Here is a 5596-nt window from a genome sequence, read left to right as displayed (position 1 = left end):
CTGCCCTTTCCCCTGCCAGAACTGCTGCCCCTGCCTGTGCTCTGGTTCCTGCCCCAGACCCAGCTCCTGCCCCAGACCCTGCCCCCTCCCCTCCCAGAACCGCTGCCCCTTCCCCTGCCCCTGCCTGTGCTCCTGTTCCTGCCCCAGACCCAGCTCCTGCCCCAGATCCTGCCCCCGCCCCTAACAGAACTGCTGCCCCTTCCCCCTGCCCCTGCCTGTGCTCCTGTTCTTGCCCCTCACCCAGCTCCTGCCTTGGATCCTGCACCTGCCACTGCTGCTGACCCTGTCCCTCCCCTTGCTCCTGCCCCTGTCCCTGTTCTTGCACCTGTCCCTGCTCCTGTCCCTGCCCCTATCCCAACCCCTGCCCCTACTCCTGCTTTTGCAGGGCTCCCAGAGCCACATCCAGAGCCCACAGCCCTGCAGGGAGAGCTCCTTGTACAATTACCCTTAGTTCCTTCACCCGAACCCGACGTCCCGCCAGAGTGTTTCATCCCCTCCCCCTATGTTCTTTCTCTCTGGTACATATTGACTGTTACTTTATCTTTTCATGTTCTGTATACTGTTTATTATTTGTTTTAAGTAAAATTATCCATCTCCTTGGGCATTAGCGTTGGTGCATAGCCTGCTCTCTCCCCTTCCATCCTCCCTCAGGCCCTCCCTCATTCAGCAGAGGATCTGGGGGCCCTGCTGTGTACTGAGCACTGGGGCTTCATCAGTGAGCACCCCCCAACCCATACCGTCATGTCCACTGTGGGAGGTGACAGGGGTCACCTCAGGGTGAGCAGGGGTGATGAGCACCAGGAATCTGCTCCTGAAAACAGAGACCAGTTGCACAAAGAATGGAAAGACCCATGCTTAGCACTTCCTCTAGAAAAATCTAGTCCTGAAAAGTAGGTATATCCTAGACTTATCGCAATGTGAGTTCTCATGGCAGGTACGCACTGATTCCTAGAACCAACGAAGAGTAAATCATCCAGTGTTGATGGGGGTTTGTGACACACCTTTTCTGACCAAATGACAGCGATTCAGCCAACATCTCCAGAGCCTCCAAGTCTTCCCAAGGCCTCTGCAATCCTCTGATTCTTCCATCGACCTCCTTGGGAAGCTCTGTCCTGTTGTCTTCCTTGTCGCCTGCCTCTTCTGGAACCCTTCTGTGGCCTCCCCACCAGGGCCGCCCTCACCGGGATTTCCCGTGACCCATGGCTAGGTGCCTGCATCCTGTGCTTTGTGCAAGGCCTGTGTGCTCACTCTGGGTCACTTGGCATCTCCCCTTGCAGCGGGCTGCATCTTCTTGCGCTGAGTCTCCTCTGAGCAGTCTGTGAGGCCGGACTGTGCCCATGTCATGGGCACCGAAGCGTGAGTCTAGAAGGTCCAGATGACCCACTCCCAGTCCCAGCATGTAGAGAATGGGCCGAGGGTGGTTCCCAAGCAGAGGAGGACTTGGGCCCAGGGGGCCTGAGGGAGGGCATGGCATAGTGAGCCTGCAGAAGGAGAGCGAGCACCGTGGCGGCCTGGGTGCTCAGGCCTGCTGGGAGACCAGGTCCCACATGCACTGGCTCTGTCCCCAGGACTGGAGGCCATCAGGGTATCCACACTCCCAGGCTGCAGGCTGGCAGTGACTTGCAGGGGGGAGGCACCGCTGGTACAAGAGAGAGCCCTCCACAGGGAGGAGGGGGCAGGCGCTCCCCCAGCAGCTAGAGGAACTCAGGGTGTCCACACTCTCAGGCTGCAGGCTGGCAGTGACTTGCAGAAGGGAGGCACCGCTGGTGCAGGAGAGAACCCTCCACAGGGAGGAGGGGGCAGGTGCTCCCTCAGCAGCAGGTGCACTGGGGAGGGCTGAGGGGGCATCAGCAGACAGCAGTGGCTGCAGCTGGGGTCTCCATACAGGCCCCTGCCTCACGCCCAGCATGAGATTGGATGGCCTTTGTCCCCGAAACACAAAGTCTGGCCCAAGACCCCTCCCTCAAGCCCCCACTCCCAATCCTTTGTACTCAGCTCAAGGGACAAGAAATGGCCAATAGTTTAGGTGGTGTTGGGTGCACAGGGACATTTGCTTTTCTGGCCCATGCTGTAACACTGCTGTCATTTTAAAGATCTCAAGGCTTTGATTCAAAAACTGTAGGAAGGTAGCTTTGTAGCTTTCTGGAAACTCTGTGCCTTGCAGCCCTCCCATCCCACCAGCTCTGCTCAGAATTCCTCCAGGCCACAGACCCACAGTCTTGGGTCCTCAGATGGCCCAGACGATGTGATCCAGGTGGGGCAGCAGGACACACTGTGGATTTCAGCAAACCTCCCCCCCCATAAAGTGAGGGTACCACTGGGCGAGCTGTCTGAAAACAGCCAGGTCAGGGTTCCAGGAAGACACCAGAGGCACAGGAGGAACTGGGGAGCATCTGAACGTCAGGTGGGGACAGTCAGAGCTTCCAGGCCCTATTCCCTAACACTCCTCATCACTCAGCCTTTCTTCCAGTGAATCTGCTTGGTTTCTGTTTGCCCCAACTGTTACCCGTTGCCCTGGGCAGCAGAGACTCACATATGCCTTTAAATGTTTAGGACATTGAATGCCCTCCAGTAGCCACCTCACTACAGTTGGTGGTAAGCAAGAAGTCACCGAGGTCTCCAAGGGTCTGGACTTGGTGTTTCCCTCTTCTGAGATGGGGACACCTGTGGAAGGTGCAGGTGGCCGGCTGGTGGGGGTTGCAGGCACCTGACATGGACAGATGGGGTAGGTGAGGCCCAAGGCCCTGGGGGGGTGTGTCCGGCATCTGGACTGAACAGGTCTTCAAAGCTGCAGATTGGTTGGTATTATCTTCAGGCTGAGAAAGAAGATGAGGGGAGCAGAGGGGAGCAGAGGAGGCTTAGCTTAGACAGGAGAGGGCTGAGCCACTCCTTTGGGGGAAAAGTGGGTCAGGTCCAGGCTCATGGGGACAGACCTTAGGCCACTGTGTTACGTGAAATAAGCCAGTCCCTAAAGGACAGATACTGGAGGACCCCACTCGTGAGGGACGGAGAGCACTCCAATTCACAGAGGTGGAAGGAGCTGCTGGGTGCCGGGGCTGGGGAGGGGGAATGGGGGTTAGGGTCTCGTGGGTAGAGGTTCAGTTTGGGATGACGATGAAGTTGTGGCAATGGATGGAGGTGGCAGGTGCAGAGCAGTGAATGTACGTATTGCCACTGAATTGTACCCTGAAAAGTGCTTAACAGTATCAGTCGTATGTCCACTACACCACAATAGGAAAGTAGTGAGTCAGGAGGACGGGGCCATCGCGAGTCCCAGGAGGGCCCTGGAGCAGGGACCCTGTATCTTGGTTCTCGCTCTCACGCTCTGCCCCTTGTTGGTGACCGAGCTCACAGTAGGCACTCAGTGAATGCTTGCTAAGATGAAGTGCAGGCAGATGTTCCAGAGAGAGTCCACAGGTGCAAACCCTCCAGTGGGCACTGAGGGATCCCAACAGGACATGCATCCAGACAGAGCCAGTGCCCACATCTCAAACACCAGCACAGAAATAGCCATTTAAAACCAAGGCAGGAACCAGAAATAACCCAGAGGGCTCCATGCTCCTGGAGGCCGTGCTAGCGGTCACAGCCTCTGGTGGTCAGGGGACTGGGGGTCTGAGAGGTGGCTCGGCGCACCCCTGACCCTGAAGGCCCATGGCTGCTGTGAGGTGCAGGGACTGGGAGGAAGACCCAGCCAGGGCCCGTTCTGGCTCCAAGGCTGCTGCAGGGCCGCTCCCAGCCCACCAGGCGATGTCTGTTTAGAACCAGGGAGAAAACCTTTTCCCTCAATTGTTTTTTTTTTGTTTTTGTTTTTGTTTTTGTTTTTTAAAGATTTTATTTATTTATTCGACAGAGAGAGACAGCCAGCGAGAGAGGGAACACAAGCAGGGGGAGTGGGAGAGGAAGAAGCAGGCTCATAGCGGAAGAGCCTGATGTGGGGCTCGATCCCGCAACGCCAGGATCACGCCCTGAGCCGAAGGCAGACGCTTAACCGCTGTGCCACCCAGGCGCCCCTCAATTGTTCTTTTTAAAGATGGTTGCTCAGCATTGACACAGAAAAACATTCTACATAAAACTGGAGCCGTTCGCAGCTGCAAATGACCCAGAAATGATCGAAATGCACTGACCACAAAGAAAGGAACTTGTGCCCCAGGCAGGCCTCCTGTGCATGGGGGCAGCTAGGGGCCCTGGACATGCCCGAGCGGGCAGTGCTGGACTCCACAGTTGAGGGGACAGAAGAAGGAATCTGCTCTTATGGCTCTGCTCAGAGAGGCCACCCTGACAGAGACGGGGCGAGCCCCTCGTGTGTTCTGGATGTCCTGGTGATTCTTGGGGACTGCCCGAATCTCAGCATCTTCAGGACCGGGGTGGGGGGAGGACAGCCCAGCAGCCTCAGGTCCCACGTGGCCTCCGGGGCTTGGTGGGCTTGTGGTTCAGGTGGCTCTTGTCAGGCCACATGGCCTCCATCCCATTGGCCAGGTCGACCCCCATTGCCTGGTGACAGGCCAATGTCAGTCAGTGAACCTCCACCACTGACCCCCCCAAAAAGGCCCCCATATAGTAAAAGTTGCCCTGGTGCCTGGGGTTGTGGGCCTGGGACTGCGGCCGGCGCGCATAGCTGAAGTTCTCATTGGCCACCCAGTAGAAACTGGGGTACAAAGTGACAAAGGGGGGGACAGGATCTCCACACCCACATGACGCGGAACTTCATGTCCACATCCGCGCACACCAGGTCATCCACCTCACAGAGGAAGCGCTGCTCACAGAAGCGGCTGATCATCGCCATGTGCTGCATGGACACATCCTGCCAGAGCAGGGCACCGCAGACCTCAAGGACCACCACCCTCTGGCCTTCCCAGAGAGGCACACAGGCCCAGCAACTGGTGGTTGGTGAAGACGTACTAGGTGACGCTGTGTCCGCCATGAGGCACCGCGGACCTTGAGGAGCACCACCCACTGGCCCTCACGGAGGGGCACAAGAGTATGGCAGCTGGCTGATCGCTGAAGATGTACTAGGTGACGCTGTGTCCGCCATGAGGCACCGCGGACACTGAGGAGCACCACCCACCGGCCCTCATGGAGGGGCACAAGGGTACGGCAGCTGGCTGATCGCTGAAGATGTACTAGGTGACGCTGTGTCCACCATGAGGACCACCGCCCTCCGGCCCTCACAGAGGGGCACACAGGCACAGCAGCCAGCAGGTCAGTGAAGATGTACTAGGTGACGCTGTGTCCACCATAAGGACCACCGCCCTCCGGCCCTCACAGAGGGGCACACAGGCACAGCAGCCAGCTGGTCAGTGAAGACCTAGTAGGTGACCCTGTGTCCCACCATGAAGTGCTTCTTTGCCGTCTGCAGGACCAGCTCCAGGAAGACCACATAGCTACAGGGACAGGGTGAGAGGAGGGTCACTGCCAGAGGCTGGCAGCAGGACCCTGAAACTGAGGGCCATAGATCTGTGTACCTTCTTCAAGGGGTCAGGCCCTGGGCTGCTTTAAGCAACAGCCACTCTCCTGGCCTCTCCTGAGTGAGTCTGCCCATGGGGCCTCCCTACCTTCTGCTCCCAGAGATGGGGGCCGTCAGCACCCCATCTTACAA

The 5596-nt window shown here is 57.8% G+C and overlaps 1 pseudogene; it reads right to left on the bottom strand.

The window, feature by feature from the left end:
* Positions 1–4175: 4175 nt before the first annotated feature.
* Positions 4176–4964, bottom strand: LOC125281735 (histo-blood group ABO system transferase 2-like; annotated as a pseudogene).
* Positions 4965–5596: the final 632 nt, after the last annotated feature.

This window comes from Ursus arctos, unplaced genomic scaffold (genome assembly GCF_023065955.2).
Source record: "Ursus arctos isolate Adak ecotype North America unplaced genomic scaffold, UrsArc2.0 scaffold_69, whole genome shotgun sequence".
Taxonomy (NCBI): Eukaryota; Metazoa; Chordata; class Mammalia; order Carnivora; family Ursidae; genus Ursus; species Ursus arctos.
Note: the sequence above shows the minus strand (reverse complement) of the source record. Positions and strands in the feature narration are given on the sequence as shown.